The following is a 24,951-nucleotide window of genomic DNA, read 5'->3' as shown; positions in this document are numbered from 1 at the left end:
TTTTAGGAAGTCTGTCCAATGAGCTGGACACTACTTGTGGAGTCAGAAAACATCTGTCAGTATTTCTGGGAGAGTTGTAGTGAGCTGTCATCTGTCTTCCTCACACTGAGGGTAGATCAGGGCTGGTCCTCATCTTCACCACTCATTAAAAGAACCTCATGGAAGATGCTCTCTTTCTCCAGGAAAGCCTTCCCTGACTTCAGTCATTTCCTTTGTGATAATTAGCTCAAGTTTTATATGTGTGGAGCTTGTCTTAGCACTCATTGTTGTTTGATGATTCTGAGTTATGCTTTTAGTTAGAAAAGTTAAAGGGTACCTGAGATTCTCAGCTATTGTACATTGATGTAGACCTGTAAGCATGTCATCTTTACCATATCCGCATCTTGGTTCCTCTGTTAGAGGAAGTGGGAAGGATGACACCACCTGTGAAATCCTTTGATGAAGAATGCATGCAAGAAATTAGCATTTTATTATTATTACAGATTTTTCCATCTGACAATATCCATGAGTGTTCCAGGATGTTCCACTTTACCTATTGAAAATGGGCAAAGATTTGAGGTAGAAGGAAGGAAGAAGCAATTTATTTCTAAATCTTGTCATTCCTCCTTGATAATGATATACAAAGAACTGGACTTTTTGAGAAAGAATAATGGGAGAAAGGACATATTTTCACCAGATGCATAGGATATAAGCCAAGGTATTGTTGAGATATTAGTGAAAAGATAATTTCTGACAGTATATGTGTATTAAAATCTCTTGCTTTTTGAGTAGTCTTTCTGAGAAGAGATGAGTATCTTGAGGTCAATTATATATTTTAAAAGGATTTTGGACCATTAAAACTATATCTGAATTATCAATGTTATTCTACTGGTTGTCTTGATCATAAACCAGGTGGCTGGACATGTGTGATTATAGCAGAATTTAGTGTTTCATTCACATTTTGATAAACATTTGTTTGGAAGAAAATGTTTGTTAGGGAAACATGTTTGTTTCTTCTTTCATGAAAAATAAAAAAGCCATTTTGCAATCAATACTGTGCTATCACTCCTAATAAATAGACTGATTTTATTGTCTATACTGTACTCTAAAAATCAAAATACTGATTATCTCTCTTGCAATGTTACTTGAAGAAATGGCACAGAAAAAATAGTGGAGCTTTACATTTAAAATAAAACATCAACGTATAGTGCATGAATAATTGTGAAAATGGTAAACAGAGTCAAGCTGAAGAAAGGGAATATTTTATAAAATATTGAAAGCCTGTAACTCATACATGCTGCATAAGCACAGTGTACATGGTTCTGTTTCTGTGCTGACTGGGCACCCAGACCAAAGTGCTTACATCTGTGGCTGCCTTTAGAAAGCATGCGCGCATTAGGTCTTAACCTTATCACAGTTATTTTAATGATGTTTTCATGTTTAATTTCACTGTAAATCATTTCAGCTGAGTTTTGACTGCAATGTCAGAGCTTAAAAACTGAGCTGAAGTTATTTCAAAAGCTAAGAATTTGTCTAGCCTGTGATGTTCAGTCAATATGATCCACTCAAGTGTGGAGCTGTCAGAAAGGACACCGGTGGATGGTGCTTAATCTGCTCAGTTTGAAGGGAACTTGGACTCTTAGTATGAAGTTAAATTTTTGATCTATCTCAGTTACAGTTAAGTAGCCAATTTATGAATTTAAGGGCATTAAGGGAGTCACAATGGCTAGTCAGATATCCATGTAGTATTTTTTTTGCCATATGGGATTTTTTTTTTTTTTTTTTAAGTTTAGTTCATTCAGTGGTGTCTCATACAGAGCTGGGTATATACTTCAAAAACTACATTGGCAAATCTCTGTTCAGATAAATCCTGCATATCCATGTCAGCAATCATTAGGCTTTCTTTGCCTATTTTCCACAGACATTCACACATCCAGTTTCTGTGTAGTCCCATGGATGTAAATCTGGAATGACTGTAGCTTTCATTTGGGTGTTGTAGATTCAAAGTCACCCTCTGCCTTTTTTGTCTCTGTGCTCCTTCCCCCCTCCCCAAGACAATTTCAAATAAAATATCTTCCTGGGGAAGCCTGGAGAGTTCTATAGTCAAATCTCTGAAAATGTTTTCCCTCTTGGCACTCTTTCTTACCATGCACATTCACGCATTTTCAGTAGGCAGAGTTTTTGCCTCGTAGGTTATGAGCATGCAAGTCTGTGAACTAGGCTATAAACAATGAGCATGTGCAGGGCACTGGTGGCACAGAAGTGCCTACCTTGCAGTTCATGTCATTTCTTGCTCTTGAAGAAAAAATACATCTTTAGATTGTGGCTTGTAAATGTGTTTGTCTTGGAGAGGCTCTGATTTAAATCAGGGTTTCTCTAACATGCTATTTCAGACAGTGTTCCTGAAGAAATGGAAACATAACCATCATGGCATCTTAGGGAAAAATATATTCCCTGTCTTCCTGTATTGATAGTCTAGGAGATCTTCCATTTAAGAATGAGTCAGAAATTGTAATCACCTCAGTTTTTTTTCTTTCTCCAAAACCTGCCCTGACCCTTTTAAAAGCAGCCAACTCTGAAAAACAAGCTATGTGATAGCAAAGCTTCACATAGCAAATGCAAATGATTTTTTCATCATATTTTAGTGTTCACTGGGAAGTTCTGTCTGGAATCTGTTTTTACTGTGTTCAGGCAAACAGGACTTTCCCTGTAGGATATGTAGATATATAGCTTTCACCAAAGACTTCTACCTGTAGAAAATGTCCTACAGATGCCCATATTGTTGGCTAACCTTCAAGCTGCTTTCATTTGTTATAGGTGAAAATATACATGGATGGGTTCAGTAGTGGAGGGTGCACAAACACATATGATTCAAATTTGCAAATACAAAACTGAATCTAAGTGCACAAGTATTTAAAAATTCTCACTTTTACAGCATTTTGACATAAAAGGAGTTTTACTGAAAGTATTAGAAATATGACTCAATGAAATATATATATTTAATTTTGATTCATGAACATTATTGTAAGCTTTTAAAATGAAATTTGGAACTGCCAGGAAAAGTCTGCATTCCTGGTCATGTAAAATTATTTTTCTTATTTCGCTACATGACATTGTCTGTGGACAAAGTGTGATCTTAATCTCAATGCTTGCTTTTTTCAGGGAGAAATCAGTAGAACATTTACAGTAATTAATGTATTTTCTGTTCTCATTTTGTTAATATCTTTTTGAAGGCTGTGCAGTAATTGCTGCCCACAGAGGTACATACTCTGAAATAAATTAATGACCAATGACCAATAACAATTATAGATGTAATTATCCATTGTGAAATATAAGCAAAAACAGATATTAAGAAGTGTTGGAAGCTTAAAATAAACAACACTGAAGAAAATGTACTGTTAAACAATGCTAAAATTATTTTAGCAGTTGATCAGAAAAACATAGTGAGTTCTCTTCTAATCATACATTAATGTTAGTCATTTTTCTTTTTTATTTCCAAAACACTTTTTTCAACAGGCTGATACGTGAAAAAGAAAGCCTACACATTCTATGATTATTTTTGAAGAAATCTACTTTAAGTATGTTACAGTATATTGTTAAATGTTCTTATTTTGCAAGTGAATTTTCAAACCAGAATTAGAACTTATAAGCATGAGTTTTTGAGAAGCTCAAATTCAAACCTTTTTGGCCAATTTTACTTTGTAAAACAATAGTGCAGATGAAAAAAGACACCCGTATCTGCACAGTTTTGGGGTGGCTTTTGCATACAGAACCAACAGGTTTAATGGTGGTGAGTCTCCAGGAGGCCAACATGTTTTGCATAAAACATGCACAATCTTTTTAGTTTCACATTTAATGAAGCAAGACCCTACCTTTTGTTTAGGGTAACAATTTCTTTTAAAAAAAATATATATTAAAAAAATCCAGTAACTTTCAAAAAACTAAATTAACAACATGATTTTTTTCAAAAAACATGATTTTTTTCAAACAATGTAGTTTAGGGAAAGTATTCCAGAAACCCCGTAATCTGGTTGTTCCTAACAGGAGTTAGACATCTTAAACATCTTAAATATTTGACCCTTTGGCCTTACAAAGCACACTTTCACTTTAGCAAACCTTAATATGCAGGGTAGTTTGGGTTAACATCTATACTGTCCTTACCATTCTCTGAACATCTTGATTTAAGGAAATTTAACTTTTGAAAATAAGCTCACCTAGAGGAGTTTTGCACTATGCAGCAATGGACAGTGTAAAAGTAGCCATTTCATTAAGTCTTTAATGTTCTCTTTCAAACCATGGCATCTGGAGGTATATGTGGAAAAAAAAAAAAAGATGATTGCCATTTGAATTTTGACCCGAGACCCGAATGTTGCTTACTTATCCATATTGATGGATTTAACTCTACTTGGGGTCTTATTAAGATACAGTATCTCACACTGGGTAAGATTCTGATTTTTCCGTCCAAGTTAACACCAGTGTAAATAGAAAACATGCATCACAAGTGAACAAATGGTAGTGTGTGTGGGAAATCTATAAAATCCAAATGTGGGTATAAGCAGCCACAAGTCTGTTATCTGAAGTGGTCATGTCATCTTACACCACCAGAAAACTGAGCCCCCACTATATTTGATTCCTAAGTCTCACCTTACATCAGATGTTCAAAGGTTCAGATGAATAAGATATGTCTCTGTAAAGTGTGTTTTAAATTAAAAGCTAGTGAAAAACACGTCTCTTGATTTCTGGATGACAGTCTTGGAAAACGTGTTTCAAATGGCAGCTGCCCTCTTCCTGTTTTACTCCACCCTCACCAACAAACCAGTATCCAGTGACATAAGAGCTGATACAAACACTACCTTGTTGGTTCATCTTCCTCATCTTGTTTTGGGTGCTGAGAGGTGGCTTTGAAAGGGCTGTATGTATAAGGCAGAAATATTTCTTTAGGGTATAGGGAGGATGTTCTCTTGTTTGAAGGAAACCAAGACTTCCAACTGATTTTAATTTTATTTTTAATGTTCATGGGAACCAGTCTTACATGCCTGGCTGAATTCAGACTTTGGATTTGTGGCAGGTTTTTATTTGAGCCCAGCTTGGCTGTTTTTCAAAATGTCCAGACTGCTCACATTAAATCTGAATAAGCACTACCCACTAGTTTAATCAGAGTCATCTGGTACATCTCTAATTAGTGTTAGTTAAAGTTGAAGTTCATAATAACATAAAATGGTGCATATTTGGAATGTATTTAGTAAACTCCTGAATGTAAAATTGTAGGAGGGAAAATCTTTTTGCAATATTACTCAAAAATTGGAATACAAAAGTTATGACAATAACACGATGGTAACAAATTGAGGCTAAGTTCCTAACAAATGTCATGAAAAACAATCTTTATCCATTTAAGCATGCATACATATACACAATGTGTAGATATAAATTCATTTATGAACTTTAATTGTTGGTCCTGATAGCCTAATAATTGCCTGTAACTGTACTTTGTGCACAAACTGGTTAAAAAAATACAAGTGTACACATCTGTATTTCAGAAATTACCAAATAATCATGTGATGCTTTTGGTTGCATCTAGACATAAGTTGTTTCTTAGATTCAACATATGTAATGATATGCAAACAAAGTATTATAGAAGTATCTTCATTTGAAATCAATGTAGGCTTGCCTGAGTCAGAAACACCGTTAGAACCTTACTGCAGATTGTGGGGGGAAAAATGGAGCTTAATTACTATACTTGTGTGGCTCCAAAAGATCAAAAACTTGTACAAATCTAAACTTTTTATTACAATTTATACCTAAAAAAGTGCTCGTTTATCTGTAATTCTTCCCTAAATTCTTGCCTTTCAAGATAATGTTTTAACTTTTATGTTGAAACATAGACCAATTAAAACAGCAAACTGCAATTTGATTCCCTTTATTAATATAGACTTCAAATTAGGAACACGAGATTTAGGATTATGATTTTTTCCGGTGTCATTTCTAAACCTTAGAGAACTGGTGAAACTCTTATATCTTGCAGACAAGCTATTGTTTTAAATGTATAATGTAATAATTGTACTAAAAGGCATCTAAACTTTTACTTGGGTTTACTTACCTCAAATGTTTTTTGTCGTGTTTCAATTCATATTCTGGATATAGAAATATTAGTTCTATATTTTTTTTTCAGACATTTCAGCTTCACTATTCAAGGATTGAATGGATCATGATTACAGAGTTTTTTCAAGGGCATCTGTTCTCAGCCACAGCTGAGGATGGGGCCCACAGAGCTGACTGGAAGGATCCACCTAGAATTTGTTGAATTAAGTTCTTGCACCTGGATATAATTGTCATGCTGCTGTGCTGGGGTTTTCTTAAGCTACTGGTAAAACAAATTAGCTCAATTTAAACTGGCATCCAGTAGGGAAGCGACAACTCACCTCATATAATGTTTTTCAAATAATTATTTTTCTATTGCCAGTTTTGCTTCATGCATATTTTCCTAAAGGCAGGATGAATTGTTGGGAATGTTTTTTTTTTTTTTTAGAGTTAAGCACAATAAAACAAAAAACTATTCTATTCTGCATATTTGCTGAATTACAACTAATATTAGAATAGTATGATTATTAATTGTATGTGACTATCTTACATATATTTATATAAAATATATAAATGAAGTTAACCACAGATAGAGCAAAAATACAGTGCAACATTCCCCCCCCCCATGTTTCCGTATAGATATTTCATGTACTTTTTGCCAGATTTAGCACTGTAATGATATAACCACTTTTACATTTGGGAAACATTCATGGAAGTTTGTTTTTTTGTTGGACAGTAGACAAAGGTATTCATTTATGTCTGACATGGGAATCTGTATGAATACCATGGGATCTCATTTCCTTATGTATTTTAGAGCTGTTTGAACTTGGCAACAAAATTCATAAGCTTCTTGGATGGTCCACAAAGGTTCCTTGCCTTGGTCAGACTTGCAGTGGCAGGACATTTCTTGAATCCCTGGAATGTGTGCATCCGTGTTAGCTTCAGTTTTCCATAATATTCTCCAAATGTAGACTCTGCGGGAAAACAATGAAAAATCATTTCTTCATCTGAACACTTCAGGATGACTTCTGAAATGGAAGATATAGTACCAGTATAGTATCAGTTCTATAAATGTTACTGTTGTATTTTATTAGGAGGTGATGTGCTAATTTGGAGAAGAGGGGGAACACGTTCACTAAGCATGGGTGGTAGTTTTTGATGTCTCTAGAATCACCCTGGGGTAGCTGCTTCAGCTGCCGAACAAAGATGCTGTTCTTGTGAGCTGGTTATGTCACTGTGGATACCAACTTAATTTGCTTTCTAAGACACAGCTCAGCTGGCTAAAAAATAACCACAGAATCATATGAGAGACTTCAGTTACTTGTTTATTGTATTTTAAACAAGATTCAGGAATAAAAAAATGAGATCAAGAGTATATTTTAATAAATGGTCTACTGATCATCTTAGAGATTGTGGCAGAAATATAGATATATCTATTATCATAAACCATCCTCTAAGCCACATTCTTTTAATATTGGGTAGACTCAAATGCCCTGGGAATGTGAATTAGAAAAGCAGTGCTTTTTGAAGGGTGGCAAAATATCCTGAGATCAAAAGTTAAATGTGAAGTTGCTGTCAGTCCTTTGGCTGTGCAGTGAATTTCAAATTGTGTGCGCGGTGGCAGGGTGAGCATGTGCATCTCTGAGGCTCCTGGTAGCAGTTTAACTTGTGCAAGTGTGAGCTCGAGGTGAACCTCCACATGTCACAGTTTCTGCCAGCTGAATAGCTGTGTATGTGGCACTGAGATCAGTAGGGAAGTGCCAAATGCATCCTGTCCTGCTTGAAGGCAGTGTTCAGACAGCAGCTGGTCCTTAACTAAGGCCAGTTTAAAGGTGCAGGACGATTGGTTGTTGCTTTAAATTGATTATGGCTGTTATAAAGCAAATCTTGTTTTTAACTGCTGGGCCTGATTCTTGCTGAAAGCTGAGCCTGCTGTTCTCCGGTCCAGCAGTGCAGCAGGAGCTCCCCGTGTGGGGATTTGGGGCCGCTGCTCCCACCAGGGGCTCGGCACACACCCTCCCATGGCCCTGATGTGGTCCCGAGGTGCACGAAACTCCCAGAGCAAAAGGGGCCAGCTCATCAAATACCGCTGACTGAATTATCCCTCTTCTGTGGAGGAAGAGGCCACGAGAGTTACCATACCCTAACTCACTGTGCCAATGCACACCCAGAGCAAACTTTTTCTTTCAGCTGTGAATCTGAACTTCCCTGAAACAATGTATATGAGAATGGGCAAGTTGCTTTCATACAATATCTCTTTTCATAAACTCATTTTTCTAGAGCTTCACGGGAAAGAAAAAAAATGTCCGTTTTTCCTCGAAGTTGTGTACCCACTGTGGCTGGTTTAGAGGCTGCCCTTCCCCCTCTCTGTGCTCCCTCTCCTGTCTGGGGTTCTAGGGAGAAGAAAGTAGCAGAAAGCAGCAAACTGAGCTGAAGATATTTGTTATCCTTGCGATAATAATCCTAGGTCTGCACTTAGAGGGAAGCTTCCAGTGGGAAATTAAGCTAAACTGAAAAGCATAACAAAACCCAAATTATCTAGACTGCAAGAATTCCTCCAGTGTTTTATTCTTTAATGCTTATTAATAGAGACAATGCTAAACCCAAAAGGAAGCTAATATCCTGTTCTTTTTCTTTTTTTTTTTTGTTATAGCATGGATTTTTGTTTAGTAAACTCCATGTCAGATCTTCTAATTTAATTATTGAACTCACAATGTGAATAAACGTACAGACATGACTAATAGCATTCTCTTATAACTTCATTACAGGGTAATAGACATGTGGTTTATAAAACTGATTTTTTTCTTTTATTACAGAGTGTTTATAATATAAATGAACTCACATCCTGCCTTCTTTTTCTCCTTACCCTCTTTTCATTTCTTTTTAGATTTGATTCATAGGAAAATGCAAGCGATGTGTGCCACTGATTTGGGTCATCTGTACGCAATTCAAAAGGAAAAGGTGATTTTTTTCATTGCCTGCCAAGTAAGTGGGAGAGGTGTAGGAAAAAGTGGATTTATGCATAAAACGTAAAACTCTAGATGAAAGAACGGACCTCTTTTATCACTGTAGAAAGAATCCATCTGCAATAATTACCAGTCAGGCTATCTGCAGGCTATGTTACTTCGTGACATCTGAGAATGGCTGCACTTCTTGAGCCAATAGCTGCTATATAGCAACCAGCATCACTCCTGAACGAAAAAATTGGCCCAACCACTGGTGAATGGCACTCAGTAGGTTTCCCATTGAACTGTGCTGCGAAACAAAGATGCACATTGGTAAATCACTGTGTGTGCCTTTCAGTTCTTATGCATATCCCGTACTGGACAGCTTCCATTCACTCCGGCACCCACTGCAAACAAATGTAACTATGCATCAGAGATGAAAGTGAAAATGCATATGTTAAATCCCAAATGGAAGCAGAAGGGTGTAATATATACATAGTTGCTTAGCAACAAACATGTTTTGGCCACAGGAACTGTGACATCAGTCAGAGGAGGGAGAGGAAAGCTGCTCTGCCCTTCTTCTCTGTCTCCCTAAAAGCCTCATAAAGGTCTTTCCTTTATTTCATTTAAAGCAGAAGATGGAGGGCTGTTGTGGATGTTTATTTGTGCTATTACTGTGCTGGGCTGTAGGACAATTGGACTTTTCTTTGCAGGGGGAAGCTTGTTTTTGTTCTGGGTGTCTGTTGCGATGGTGTGTGCCCGCCCATGCAGCCAGGTGTTGTGAGCCTGGCTGCGTGGCTCACTGCGGAGTCCATCTTAGCTGAAACACTCACATAGGATGAATGAAGTGCTGAGGCCAAAATCACAAACTGTAGGAATTAAAACAAATTTTTGGTGCCGCTCAGTGTTTTTGACCCTGTCGTGCCTTTCACTTTCAGCTGTTAGTTTTTGATTGTTATTTCACATTCATCTAGATCTACATTTTTTTCATAAAAGAAAGCAACATTTATTTCAGTAAATCATACAATACTTATGGCTAGTAGATGGATATTGATCAATCCCACCCTTTTTACAAATGGTCTGAATACCTCTTCTCTCCTTTTCTGCTTTCTTCTCTTCCCAGCACACTCTGGCATGCCCCCTGGTGTGCCCTCTGCAATGGGAGGCAGAACAGAGAGCTGGTCAGCCCTGGCCCATGGTGCGCACCCCTCTGCAAGTTGCTCCTCTTGACACTGACATGAGTTTTCTGTGTAGCTGACATGATGTCCTTCATGCTTTTGGCAGTGTGCTTGCTCCACTGGACCATCGCATCTTTCATGTATAGAAATATTGCACATTCAGGTTCAAATCGATCTGCCACCCTGAACTGCTGCAGACACATTCCTGAATACGTTATTTTAGAGTGTTTCCTTTTAATTTAAGGTAATGAATGTACTTTGGTGGATCCCCAGTGGAGAGAAAAGAATGTTTCAGGCATGCACTTCTCTTTGCAAAGAAGGCTTTCTTGACAGCAAGAGACATATAGGAATGCAAGATATATTGAAGAACTCAAATGAAATTAAAATTGTGGAGGAAAGCAGGGTTAAAGAAGCATTATGGTAAAATAAGGCCTTTATTTCCACTCATGGAGCTATTATGTAGATAGCGTTTTACTTGCTTTCATTCTTCTGTGAATTCATACAGACACTTTTTATGTGCTATCACGTATCAAATTGACAAGGTGTAGCTGATAATCTCTTTCACTTACTACCAGATTAATTTGAGGAAAGAAAATGGGTCATTCTGAAAATATAGAAGAACTTGATACAAGGTATGTTTGTGCCTCTGAGCGGACAAGGTAAATGAGATCATCAGGGAAATGTGGATCAAAACACAAGAGAAGACAAAAAGGTTGTGTGATGAAAGGATGAAAAACAGGAAAAAGTACGATATTGATTCTTTCTGAAATGAAGGGCCAAGAAAATGACCCAGGAGCTGGAAGGGCATAGCTGCTGTTCTGAATGAGGTGTCGTCGTGGATTCTTGTCTTCATTTTCTCTACGTGACTTAAATCAGTTCTCCTAGAAATGTTTTGCAGCCTGAATGGGAGTACTGTGTAGCCTGACCCTACAGAAACCAAACTAACATCTGGATCTGGAGTTCATGGATGACTCCTCAGAAATAAAATACGTGAAACTGGAATCCCATATCTGAGATTGGTTGACAGCTTGAGCGATGAACAGAAATTTGTTGGCTGAGGATAAACCCAAGAACATTCACTAATATGCTACTGTGCTTTTTCCTCTGTAAACTCTTCTTTTTTAATTTGTGAAACAAATGACTGTATCAGCTGAAAAGATAATTAAACTAGCAACCAAAATAGATGTTTTAAAGGCCTGTCAAATTGCCAGTATTTTAAATGTGAATAAAAAAAAATTTTAATGGTAATTGCTATCATTGAGTAAAACAAGATTTTACAACTCACATTAGTTACTGAACTCTAATTTATTTCCCAATGTACACAGTTTATACTGCTCATTAAACATAAGTTCAACCATTTGTCCAGTGTTGGCTTTCTGAGAAGTGTAAGAATTTTCCTAATGAAATTACTGTCTTTTCCTACTGCGTAAGTGGACAGGTAGTTCTTCTTTTATTATTTTTAAACATAGCTTAATGTTAAGCAAATATTATGAAATCTATTCATGATTTTATTAGTTGTGTTGTGAAGTTCCAAACAAATGCACAGTCTCTGCAAAAACATCTTGAAGGTTATTCATAAATTTGGCTGTTATGAGTTTCCCTGAAAGGTGGGATGGAAATAGGAGGAAAATCACATGAATCATGTCCCAGTGTCCCTGACAAGCTCACATAATGAGGAGCAAAGTTTGAGTTAGAACTCAAGTTGCTGCTTTTTAAGGAGGGTAGAACTGGAAATCATGTTGGTGAAATGACTGGAAAGAACCTTATTGAACAGGGAGAGAAAGAAATATGCATTTACTATATATACAGGAAAAATCAGCTGCAGAATTGCTGGATGGAAAGGAAAATATTTGATTCTAAACAAAAGGATGGAGAGGTTATGATGGGCTCAACCTCTATGTAAGACTTCAACAAAAGGATGTTGTGAAAAAGACAGGTGTATTACTGATTTATTTTTATTTATTTATTTTTTAATGAGCATAACCTGGAAGACACGTGCAGGTGTTTTTCTAGCTTGCTCAGCATGAAAAAATAAATAAATATGGTATTACTTTCCAAAAAGGATGTGGGGCAAAAGAGAATCTTGAGCTAAGTGGTCGGAATGGCTGACAAGGAAACTGGAAGAACAGGGGCTGTCTAGGGTATACAAAGAGGGAACCTAATGGCCTTCAAATATGCACAAAGTTGCTGCAGTGAAGAAAGTAATGAACTGTTTAACACTTTCTCTCTGCATTTGTAAGAAAATACAGACTTGAAGAACTCCCAGAGAAATCTAGGTTAGCCATTATAAAAGTCATGATTAAAGAATAGATCTGATTGCACTGGGAAAAATGTGTGCATTTTTAATGCTGAAGGACTTTAGAAACTAGTTGAATAAACATCTGTCAAAAATAGCATAGCTATAGTTGATTTTTGACCTCCTAAAATCTTTTTCAGCTCTGCTTTCTGTTATTTTCTCCAAGTGGATTTTGCCACTTGGATGTTTGTTGGTAAAGCCAGCAATCACAATAATAATGTAGAAGCAGAGCCCTGTTAACACAGAGGATCTGGTATGGTTTTCTAGTCATGTCATTTACCCTCTAGTGGAAACTGCCAAGATATGTGCTTTGGAAGACTCGTAGGGCACATAGCTGCATGTCAGCCTATTTCAATTAGTGTGTTGAAATGGCGGATTACACATCTCTATAAAAATTAAATTGGTCTCATCCCTGAAATTATAACAAGCCTGAGGATCCAATTGAAAAATCAGTTCTTGAGCCCCTCAATTTCAGGGGCTACTGAAAGGCATTGTACTACTGCCCCTGCACCCTGCTGCCACTGTTCATCGTCCCTTCTCAGTCCCATAGCATGGGAGGTCACAGAAAGGGACACATTATAGACAGCAATCCCCAGTATGCAGCTTTTTGCTCACAGTATGGTGGCAGCTGAGAGGTCTGTTAACACTGGGAGTCGTAGTTCTGCAGTTTTCTGAAGACGGTCTTACTCCATGTCTATAACTCTTGGATGCCTGTATTCAGACAAATTTAAGTGTGGGGTTTAGATGGATTTTGAGTGTTCAGTGATACAATCTGCCCCCCCATGCAATGTGTAACTTGTGTTGCTGTTTAACACACCTTGCATTTACAATCATTATATGCCCCATTTAGAAGCTCAGGTGACCTGATGGTCTGTAATTGCCCTTGTGTCCTCAGCTACTTCCCAAGTTCGAGAGCTCGCTTCTTCAAGAGGAAGGTTCATGCCACCAGCCAATGCACGTCTCCCCTAAGTTCTGTGGAGATCTATCACATTATAGGCTGACAGAGTGTTCCTTAGATTCCCTTATTTTCATTTCATGCCAGTTAGGTGTGGTACCATTGTCCCTGAAGCTGTGAGTCCCTTCTACCTGTTGTGTGACCTCTCTTGGTGGTTCCTCTGTGTGTTCTGCCCATGCTGGGGCTGCAGCAATGGCTGAGCAGGTCACAGACAGGCTCTGAGAATCCCTGTGCTAAGTGTGGCTGTCCGGAGGGAGGTTGATCTCTGACATCTCCTCCCAGCCTATGTTGGGCAGTGAATAATCCTGAGGGAAGAGTAAATGGGGAGCTGAGGCTGGGCAGAGTTCAGGCGGACTCCCTAGGGACGGAGGTTAGTCCTCTGTGGGTGGATCTACGCTCTGTCCATGAATGCAGCGACATTTCTGTCTCTCCAATATCCCCTCCAAAAGCTGTACTTCAGGATGTCTTGCTTGGATGTGGGTGGATCTGGCACTGAATTTCTGTGGACCGAGGCACAGAGTTCTTGGGAAAGGGTCTCAGGAGATGTTATTTCCATAACTCTCATCCTTAGGGACTAGGGGAAGAGGAGAGGGGAGAATATCTGAGGGTAGCTATTATAAAAAGCAAATAAATAAATAAATTCATCTCTTCTTATGCCTCATGCTTGAGCTCTCAAAGTACTGATTTCTAAATGTGTACAAAAGTCAGGAATATTGCTGTCTCACTAGGTTTGTTGCCTCAGCTTTTAATTCAGTTCATAGATAGACATTGAAGGATGGGGAACAACAACCACTTGGGTTTCCTGGTTGGTGTTTCTAAAAGGAAAGGCTTGGAGACCTATCTTCTGGCCTGGATCAAAATCGTTTTTTTTTTTTTTTTTTTTTAATTTCCTTATAAGGGAAGCTTCTGCATTATTTACAATGACATCAATGTGCATGAAAGAATATGAATTTTAAATGGCACTGTTTTGAAATGAAAATATTCTTTTCAGACAAGGACAGAATAAAATGCTTTGAAACTTTTCTGCTCTGTTTTGTTGAAGAAGTGCAGTGCTCGATGCATTCCTAAAGGAGTTTTTTTGTCTACCTGAAAAACATTGCCCAGCTCTGTTTAGGCAGCCCTAGTGTCTTGTGGTGGGAATTTTCTGAGGTGCATAAATCACTTCAGTACTTATAAGCACTTTACCCAGGACCAGATTTATCATATTGAATATCTTAAATATTAGTCAAACAACTCGTATTAAATCCTCTGTACTATATTTTTTTCCTGATCAATTCCATATTTATAGCATTAATCATTTCTCTGCAGTTAATTAAGAGAATTGATGGCTCTTAAGCTTCCTTAAGCTGATCCTTTAAACAAGTGTATCAAGCAAGATCTCCATTACCCAAATCAGACACCATCACAATAGCTGTACAGAAAGCCAAAGAGACAGAAGCACAGATCCAGAGAGTATCCACAGGGACTTTACAAACAAAAAAGTAATATTTCAAGCTCATGTCTCGGTGGAATGGTGAAATAATAGCGATATAATCAAGGGAGTGTTTGTGTATCCCTTTAAACTTTTTGTTTGTGTATCCCTTTTAAACTGTAATTTAAAAACCTTTTGCCTCAGCCACACTAATGCTCTGAAACAAGGATGCTGATTATATGACCAATTGTTTAGCATGTGTTCCTAAACTGGTTTATAATCACCAAATTAATCTCTCTGAGGTATTAAAAGCCTATTTGCACAATCTTTGTAAAACTAAAAGGGAAGCAGAACACTTTACCTGTGTTGATACGGAGCCCTGCAAATAGCAACTATTTGTTTTTGTAGCTGTTGTGGCTCTGGGAACAAGTAAATATAAACAGCAGGAAACACAAATACAGAGGCAGTGCAATTGGAGGCTGTCAGGAAGCAGTATGGTGGCTTCAGGAGCTGAATTCTGCTTGAAATAAGCTTTGTCTCAGTATGCGTAAGAGGCTTTGGCACTGTATCAGACCTCTGGGGAAGCCACTCAGCAGGGTGGGGATTACTATAGTTTGTGCTTCCCAATTCACAGCAAACTTGCTTCCCTGTCATACGCATGCATTAACTCTCTCTGTCCCACCTCATCACTTTTTGTGGGGATTTGTCTGCTTTCTAGCAATTGGACTGATATCTGCTAGTTGGGAGTTGAGGAGAAAACCCCCAGCACACACGGCTGAGTGAATGCAGTGTGCTTCCCATTCGTGGCTAGTGATAAAGGCACAAAGATGGCTAATTTTGCAAGGCTGGATAATTCTCCTCTGCAATGGATGTGCTGTAATTGCTTTGACAATACCATCTAAAATGCAAATGAATTATGCCTGAATATAATAGCTGGCAGTGTTGGGTAGACCTGCTGCTGATACAAACTTCCTCCTAATGATTTTTTTTTCTCTCTCTCTGCGAACACATGGACTCCACTCTCTCTTTTGAGGCTTCGCAAGGGTTAATTTCTCTTAGCTGTGGGAATATTTTACGTTAGGAGAAACTCCATGGTTATTCCTAACACATGACTATCAAAGAGTCAGATTAGCGCAGGGGGAGGGGAAAGGCTCCTGAGTTTGCACTTCCTGTCTGTTAATAAAGCTGAGATTCCAGAAGTATTTAATATCATTGTGGTTTACATAGGAAATTGTCTGAACAGTCTTAGTAAGTAACTGAATAGATGGCTGCTATACCGAATACTGTGTGTCCAAGATTGTATTTCTTTCAGTTACGTTAGATATCTGGAAAATGTTGTAAAAGCAGGATCTTGTTATAGTGCACAGCTAAATGAGCAACTATAAAATACAGTTTTTAAAATTTAAATATCTAAAATGTATTGAGAAATGTGAGGTGCACCAGTACTAAAGAAACAACAGCAATTGTTTTATATGCACTGCTAAGGCAATAAAATGTGGATTCCTTATGTAGGTCCAAATGTAGCAGCTGGATTTGGCTTTATGAACCATGAAAAATAGTTCCCATCTGGAAGTTGATGTTGAATAAAGATGCAACAGTAAGGCTGCATCTTACATGTAACATTTATACATTTCCAACTCAATACAGCACTGGTATTGGAGAGGAAAGAGAGAGAGGGAGGGGGGGATGGGAATATACAAATCAGAAGCCTCCGGCCAACATTTTAGTGTGTATTCTCTAATTTAGGAGCCTCAGATTTTGGCTGCTTGTTTGTTTGGTAGGATAACCCTACCAATTTTCAACACTGTACAAGTCAGAGAAGGCTTCTGAATGTTTATGACTACACTCACTGCTTCAATAGTCTTTATCTCTCGGTCAAATAAGTAACAAAGTGATTATGCCACTGTTTTGTGATATTAAAACCTCAGAGCATCCCTCCAGCACCCCCACCCATCCAATTGGCGTTTAAAAGCACATTCAGGAAGTCTTCTTCAAAGTGGCTGCAAGCTGGCCCTTCGCTCTGCACCTGCACTTTGTCACGAGCAATGTTTGCAACATGCAAATCCCATATTTTCATATCCAAGTCCCCAATCATAAGGTGCCCAGGAGACTCTACTTCCTCTCACACAAAAATAAGGAGGTCCAGTTTGAGAGCATTTTTGAAAAACCTGTCTCTGGACAACACTCCATTAATTCTTAAAAGATTTTATTAAATTCATGATGCCCTGAGGATTTTTAAAATTCAAATTATATACAAGCACAGTCAATGCTAAAAATTTGCACTGTAAATAAGGTTGTAAATTCTTATTAATAACATAAAGCAACAAAAAGCCAATAAAGGAATGAAGTTTAAACATTTTATTGGCTCTTTTTTTCTTCCTCGAGCAAGAATTATTTCTAATGCAAGACAAAGTGTTGGTAGACGTGATGATCCCCTTTGGCTTTTGCCTAGAAGCTGTTGTGAGGTTTCTTTAACTGCGAGACTTTCATGGTGGCCCCAGTGCTGCAGTACATCTGGCTGGAAAGATTTCCTGTATTTTCCTAAAAGGACGCTGTTATTGTTCCTGTTGCCCTGGCCATTTCCAAGAGCCTTTAAAATGAACCCTGTTTCTACACCAGTGTGGCAAGGCAGACACTTTAAAGGTGACAGGAAAATTTAAAAACAAAGTTGAATGTTGCAGGTGTTCATAGTCTTTGGACCATGGGAATCTTTTGGTGCCCTTAATCCACATTTACCATGCATTTGAAATAACTATGCACCCTGATGCTTGCAAGCTGTATTCCTTCAACATAGGAAATAAGAAACACATATGTTTAATATATTAACATGTGCAACACTCACTTGGTACATGTGGCCCACTGATGTGATCAGAGGCTTTCCTCAAGTTGGCTCTTCAAATCAGAAAGCACTGTCACCCTTCCACCTCTTGATATCCTGAGAGCCCACACCTACACAGCCCTCTCCTGCTTATCGGGGTAACTCTGCTGAGTGGGGCACATGGGGGCTGTCCCAGGAAGGTGGCTTGGTCTGTGTGTGCATGTGCACCAGGGAGGCATAATCCCATTGAGAGAACTTGTGCCACAGCCTAAAAATCTGCCCCTGTTCCCAAAGCTGAGCTGGACATGTCTGACCCTAGTGGTGTGTTTTCTGAGGGATCGCAGTGTTTCTGGCTGATACTGCTCAGGCTGGGTGGGACCCAGGTGGCTTGTCTACATCTGTGAGTGAGGAGCAGTGAAAACATTCTTCATCACTCCTCAGCAAATGAGGGAAAGTCCCCATGTTTGCTGCTTCTCAGCTAAAAGCATCCTTAATAGCAAGGGCTGATAACAGCATCATGAACATATCTCAAAGGGGATTCGCACCTCCAGGTTTGGTGCCTCAGAGGTGGCAGAGCACCTGAAACAGGGGCTGCAGTGTGCCAGTGAAGATAGACTGCACTGCTCCTTTCTGCCTTGGCCCAAGCAAAGCAGATGATTAGGTTTCACCTATTTCACCTCTGCCTTGAGCTTGCTCTGGACTCAGTACAGTATAAAGACCATCAAGTTGGCTACAGATTACAGAGTGGGGGTTGCCCCTCTTCACTGTATTTTTACATGGACTGTCCAAGTCAGTTTTGTAATTAAAGAGGCACTAAAAACAAAACAAAACAAAACATACAAAATAAAACCACCCTAGGTATCCAACTCCACATCTTCTTTCCATCTCTTTCTATCCACAAACTTGAAAAGAAAAGGGAGATTTTTGTGCAGAGGATATTTCTATTCCCAGCTGCAGAACCAACAATTTTTTCATTGTTTAATTCGCATGCATGCAAATTTAGGGATTGTGCAAGCATTGGCAGTAGATGCTCTGGACGTTGTTCCCACTGCTGAACGATTTAGGTGGCTAGGTTTTGCAGAGGTTGGCAATCCCTTCCAAGACTGCTCGATCTAGGCCAGGACTTGAGGCAGACCTGCGTGGTGCTATTAGAAAGCATAGGTTGTGTGCAGTTAGCCTGGGAGCTGGAGAGCAGCTAGCTGCAGTCCTGCCTGTGTCCAGTGGCTTTAATAAAGACTCCCATTTATATTCATTACTGCAACCAAGTCCTGTCTCTAATCTATCGCAAGGGACACTACAGATATATTATTCCTTTGTAGTCTCAAAATACTCAGATGGTTTTTAACCTTATTAAATATAAAACCTTTAAATGTGCTTCTGAAGCAAAACTTTTAGCAGTAAGCTACCCCAAAAAGTGCAAGATTTACAAAGCAGATTTACAGCTGTGTAGTAAGGTAAGTAACATTTTTTTCAGCATATTGTTTGCCAAAATTAGAGGAAATTCCCTACTTCAACTGCACAGGGAGCATTAGCAACATCTACTGTGCTTGTAAAACAAGTTGTTAGTGCTCTAACAAGGAAGACAGCAAAGTGTTAATCCACCTAGATGATTTTCTATCAGTTGCTGCATTTCAGGAAATAATAAAACTTTGCTTGAATTACAGAATGCACCAAAGTCCTCAGCATTTCAGGTAAGGGAATAAAATTGGTCGTAACCTCCCAGAAACAGTACCTTCATTTTCTAATAGAACCAACAGCCCAAGTCTTTTAAAATATTGAAAGCACAATCATGTGTATACTTGTGCCCATGCAACTGTCCTTGCTTCTAAGTGTGCAGGTCCCACCTCAGTATATACAAATAAAGGAGCTGATGCCAGTAAGGATCAGCCCAAATGATTCAGATATACCCTGGCACATGATACAGTACACATGGCACTTCCTTTCACATGATATAAGGCATATAGTTGAAAAAGCTACAGGTAGCGATGAATCTAAAATTGGAAGAAGACAGAACCGTCTAGCCATACTATAATTTTTATTTATTTATTTATTTATTTATTTATTTATTCAGAAAATGATGTCAATAATCATTAGATGAATAAGACCCAATGTGATGGAAATATATTGATATCAGTTTTTTTGCTAAATTGTCTAATAACCAGGAAAAACTTTTTGGTTACAGAGAGGAAATACTGCATAGACTGTATGTTGTTTTTAACATATAGTAAAGAGGATGATAATGCAGACGTTTGTTCATTTTTCTCCTACATTTTGGAGCCACATGTTTTCAGTCAAGTTTTGGAGATATTTTCTGAGCTAAGTGTATTTTTTACTATTAGTTTAGATACAGCCAGCTGGAAACTAAGAAAGAGGGTAACTGCCTTAAACCATTTCTGCACTTTCAGTACTTCTTTTTTACAGTATTACTAAAAGTAAAATTCTATGAGATAATATAGAAGTAGAAGCCAATCAATGGAGAAAGAAAAATGGCCTTAGAAATACCAGTGTTATCATCTCAGAAGTCATTCCTCTCTTCATATTCTAGGCAAAACCAATTCTACAGCGGAGACTTCTCCGAGCACCTGGATCTAGGGAAGGATATGTATTTTCTGGCAATTTGGCTGAATATACCAGTGGAAAAATGAGTAAATCTGCTCTGTGAAATCTGGCAGCTAGACACAACAGGAAAGCAAAATTATCTGTCTCTAGGCAGACTGGTACACAATATGGTTGAGGGATATATTTTCCATAGGCAGAGAAAGCAAAAGTTGGATAAGTGTTTTCCTCCGCCTGCCTGCTTTTATCAATAGTGTTCAAAGCGACCAGGAGACATTTCAAAATTAGCTGTAAATGTGCTTCTGCAGCCATTCCCACCTGTTTTAGATACAGATTCTTAAAAGGGCCCATACTGCTATTGTGTCATGGAACACACCACCTAACCGTCCAGTGCTACATACAACAATGGCTTTGGTCTCATCAGTGATACTTTCCACATATCAGTGACCAGCAATTCCAGGGAGAAAAGTTTTCCATAAATTCATAATGATTTATAATTGAATCCATTCAAATTGCATTATATTTGTAAAATTTATACTAAATGGAGATTTAGTAAGTACACTACATACCAATATTCAAATTAGTTTATAATATGCGTTTATATATATATATGAAATGTTTACATAAAATCATTTATAGAAACTTTGCAATTAGGTCCACAATTCTTTTGAGGACTTTTTATGTCTCTAAATAAATTTAGATCTTTAAATTATATTCCAACCTATAAGCTATTAAGTCTGTATTACTTGAGAGAGAATCTTTCTTGTAAATATGTATTGCCATAAAAGCAATCGATACCATTCCTAAAGTCTGGTCTTGTCAAATACTTTAAAGAAGGAAGTCTCAGGGTGCATTTGGAAACTTGGCACTTTCAGAAAGAAGATTGTGAAGGCACAAAGCAATGGAGCATCAGGCTCTTGGTCTGGTTGCAGGTGATATCCCAAACATATGAGTGGTAGACCTGCTTTGTTAGATTACACAGTGGTTAATCAGAGGAAAGCCCAGACTGATTCATGTGTAACTTGCACAAAGTCCACGAGCACGTCCAGCTGACTGCAAGTTGAACTGACCTCCAGAAGAGAAGGAGGGCTGTGTGTCTCCACTGCTTGTCCCCAGGCACAGCTGAGGCTGGTCCTGACTTTCTCCACCCAGGGAGGCCATGTGCCCGAAACCCCAAAGATCCAGGCTCCACTGTGGGGATTCCCACTGCAGCCAGCCCCAGGGACACCAGTCCCCATCTTCTTTCCTGTGTGGAAACTTAGGAAGAAGGGTTGGAATATTTCTGAGGAATTCTGCCAGATAATCATGTATCTACATTTTCTGCTCACTCAAGGGGAGCAGTGGTAACCAACGTACTAAAAGTCTTCAAATGCTGACAAATACAATTTATCTTTGAAGGCTGCCAGCAATTCTGTGGTAGTAAATCCCATTTGCAATCAAAGGGTGAGTCATTAGCCTTGACATTTGAGAAATGGAGATTACTATGAATTTATGAAAAAGGTTCCCTAAAATGTTTCCTTAGCAACTGCTGCTGAGGAGCCTGGGGCATCTCTCATGTCCCTAGGCTCAGAGAAGCTGGCAGCGGTGGAGCAGACGTTTTCCTATCCCCTTGCTGTACGTAGTGCTAAGTGTTCATGATCCCTTTCCACTCGAGTCTTGTCTAAGAGAAGAAAAATTGTGTTTTCTTCAGTTATCTTTACTGAGCTGGCTTAATGCAACTGAAACTACTGCAATGAACATAGTGCAAAATACAGGAGGTTGAATTGTAGCCTACACAGTGCTATGGGCAGTTTTGCCAGTCCCAAAAATAAAAAAAAAGTAATGTGACAGCTTGTTGCCACCATACTGAGCATAAAAATTGATTTTTAAAAGGGTTTATGTTAAAAAAAAAAAAGAAAAAAAATCCTAATTTTCCATTTGTCTTCTGTTTCTGAAATGCTTTAAGTCCTCTACTCAACCTTTTCATTGCAAGCATAAGCATGAAACATTTCCTTTTATGATAAGAAGATGGAGTGATGAAGACCTTCCACCTTTAGAGAAACCACATAATATTGCTCAACCTGCAGTGAAATCAAAACCATTGGCAATATTGTGTATATTATAACTCAGGCTGCTAAATTAACTCAAAGCAGTTAATTTGATTGAGAAAAATACTTTTCTCCTAGTTTAAAGAAGATCCTTGTCTGGCTGCAACATCAGCAAAGAACGATGAGAGACCTCAAGGTGAGAAGGAAGAGAAGGAATGAGGGCACATGGCGGCTTCTTCAAATGGAATTTTGGTTGGAGGCAACAGACACTGGGTGTTGCACAGAAGGAGGAATTTCTTAAGTGCACTATAACAACTTCTGAGTTTTGCCTCGGTCAGGTAGGCTAATAAAGCAGAGACTAACCCCAGGAGAAGCTGGACAATTGCAGTCATGGAGTCATACTATCATCTCATAATATGGATATATATATATAATAATATAATAAAGAGCATAAGGTTTCTTCTAGACCTAGGGAAGAGGTCTCAGTGCAGAAATGTGCAGCCACCTGCCTAGCACTCCTATACACTCTCTTTTGGTTGTATTAAACATATTACACAAGATTCTAATCTTCTGCCACCAGAAACCAAGATTCCATTTACATGATATCCTGGGCTGGTAATACCTCATGATTTTTGCTTATATGTAATTTTTCCCCCCAGATTTTCCAAATTCACTCCAAATCTAGATAGTACAATTAAAGCACCTACTAGCTTCTAAGGGAAAGCTACTACTGCTGGCATAACCCACAATGTAAATATGGACATAAATCATACACCCAGTTCTCAGCAATTTTAAAAGAATACAGAATATTTGCAGGGGAGTGGTTCCATTCTTTGTATTTTTTTTTTTTTAATAAAAAATAATTAAATTTTTTTCAAATGAAAAGAAACCTTTCTTTCTTTTTTCCTCTATGAAATGATACAGTCTTCCTCTTTCCATTGCTCCTATGCTATATATCCAAGGAGAATGGCCTGTCATTCCGCAAACTCTGTATTTTACAGAGTCAACGTTGCTATTCGTTTCTTGCAACTGCAGCCAATCTTAGCTGCCAGCTGAAACATGATGTTGAAACAGAGAAGCAGTCTTCAAGAAATACAAGCTCTTAAACCATGAATGGCTTTGTGGATCAAAAATGCCATTTTGAATTACACCTGGAAATGGAGTGGAGAGCAGCAAAGTCTCTGGAGCACGGGCACAACTGTGGGGAGGAGGAGCAGTACCAGGGCAGGCAGTCCCATCCTTGCCTGCCAAGTATTTTGCAGGTCTGCTCTGAGCACATCAGTTATGATTAGGAGCAGCTGCAAGCTCAGCCCAGTGCAGCGCTCCCAATGCATTCCAGATGATGAATATGATGCAGACTTACTGGAAGAAAAATATATTTCTGGGGAGAAAAACAATTACTTCTCAAAGCTAGAAAATGGAGCTGAACAGACGCTACATGGGCATAAGATAGAACAGAACTTTCGGGCAATGGCTTTAACTTCTAATAAATCTCCCACCTGGAAAGACTTTTTGCAGACTGAGTTTGGATGTCTCAGACACTAAATATTTCCAAAGTTACATAAAGTTGAAAAATTATGCATTCACTCTTGATTTCTCTCTAAAGGGACAGATACTTTGTTCTGTTGTATCCTCCCAATTTTACGATGAGCAGAAAGGTGCCTTTGCTGCTCCAAACAACATGTGGGTTGTTTCACAGAAGTTGTGCAAAAAGGCTTAGAAACACCACTTGATGCAGTGGGTTTCATTGGTTGAGTCTTCAGAGGGGACTTGAAGGAAATTTGCAAAAACATGTCAAAAGTTAAGTGGTGAAAATCAGCTTAAATGCCTAATTTTAATTTTGTTTGTGCTCTTTGTTGTTTCATTGTGGGGAGAGGGAAGAAGCTGTCTTTTTCTCCCTGTCTTTTCATTTTGCTGGGGAGAAAATGGATGTTGGTGAAAAGAAGAGAGCTCTGACAGGGACTGGGAAGAGGTTGTTTATTCTGTTTTGTTTTCTTTAGAAAGGGGCAACTCTTCTAAAACTGGTGATGATCCAGTTAAAGGGGGACTTTGGGGAAGGGGGAGAAGAGAAAAGAAAACTAATAATCAGCCTCTAAATGACAAGTTTCCTCTTGAACAAAAGAGCAACAGGAGGCAGTGCAGGCGGGGGGTCTGTGCCCAGGGGTAACTCGCCAAAACAATGGCTGGAGAATGTGCAGCTTTTGCCACTCCAGGATCTACTGCCCCAGTGCGTTCACTGGTGAGCTGGAAGGATCAAACCCGATCCAAGGCTGGGCAATGTGTTGATGCCACTTCTGGAGTCCTCCAAGAAAGAGGAAATGATTGAGTGTGGCAAACAAGAAAAGAAGGACTGCAGGAGAATCTGGCTCTGAATGACAGGTATGAATAGCCCCAACCACTTCAGCAGAGCCTCTAGCAAAGGGGCTAGAGTTGGGCCTCAAAGAGATTTTAATTAAAGATAGAGACTGCTCAATAATATCTGTGCTTCTCTTGCTCTTGGTTAACTGTCTGTTGGGAGCCACCATCAGTGCCAGATAACAGAAATGAGATGATTTTAAACTATTACAAGTGTTCACACAGAAGTTCATTCTGGTTTAGACTAAATTGGTTTTAATTTAAATTCATGTAACTTCTGTGTAGACGAGGCCTATGGCTTTCCATTTTGCAGCAATGGTGAATTTATAGCATGTGTGCTCCAAATGGACTAT

At 38.6% G+C, this 24,951-nt stretch overlaps 1 long non-coding RNA gene across 3 annotated transcripts in view; it reads left to right on the top strand.

The window, feature by feature from the left end:
- The window catches only part of LOC310904232, a 74,100-nt gene that overhangs the window by 44,047 nt on the left and 5,102 nt on the right, over window positions 1–24,951 (top strand). For 2 of the 3 annotated variants that reach the window (XR_014588130.1, XR_014588131.1), the window contains exons 2-3: window positions 8,945–9,018; window positions 10,126–24,622. This is a non-coding gene — a long non-coding RNA (uncharacterized lncRNA). The remainder of the gene's footprint in view (window positions 1–8,944; window positions 9,019–10,125; window positions 24,623–24,951) is intronic. The other variant, XR_014588129.1, reaches the window with a different exon arrangement.

This window comes from Anser anser (genome assembly GCF_964211835.1).
Source record: "Anser anser genome assembly, chromosome: 9".
Lineage (NCBI taxonomy): Eukaryota > Metazoa > Chordata > Aves > Anseriformes > Anatidae > Anser > Anser anser.
This window is presented reverse-complemented; position numbering and strand designations above follow the sequence as displayed.